This window comes from Trachymyrmex septentrionalis, unplaced genomic scaffold (assembly GCF_001594115.1).
Source record: "Trachymyrmex septentrionalis isolate Tsep2-gDNA-1 unplaced genomic scaffold, Tsep1.0 scaffold9, whole genome shotgun sequence".
Lineage (NCBI taxonomy): Eukaryota > Metazoa > Arthropoda > Insecta > Hymenoptera > Formicidae > Trachymyrmex > Trachymyrmex septentrionalis.
This window is the reverse complement of record NW_017306091.1, coordinates 181,789-182,074: the sequence shown is the minus strand read 5'-3', so window position 1 is coordinate 182,074 and position 286 is coordinate 181,789.

Genomic DNA, 286 nt, shown 5'->3' with positions numbered 1-286 from the left:
CTCTCTCTCTCTCTCTCTCTCTCTCTCTCTCTCTCTGTCTCTCTTCTCCCCCTCTCCCCCCTCTCCCCCCTCTCACTCGCTCTCTCTTTCTCTCTCTACTCCGTTCTGTTACCGCTCCACGCCGAGCCTTCTTTCTCCGATCGGTTGTCGCGCGCGGCGTATTCTCTCGCTCTTGCCCGGTACCCGCAGCTTCCCTCGGTCCTCCACCCTCTCGATCCGACACTCTCCCACGCTCGCTCGCTACGACTGACGACGCCAACCGCCACCGCGCGTCCGCCTGATGCTG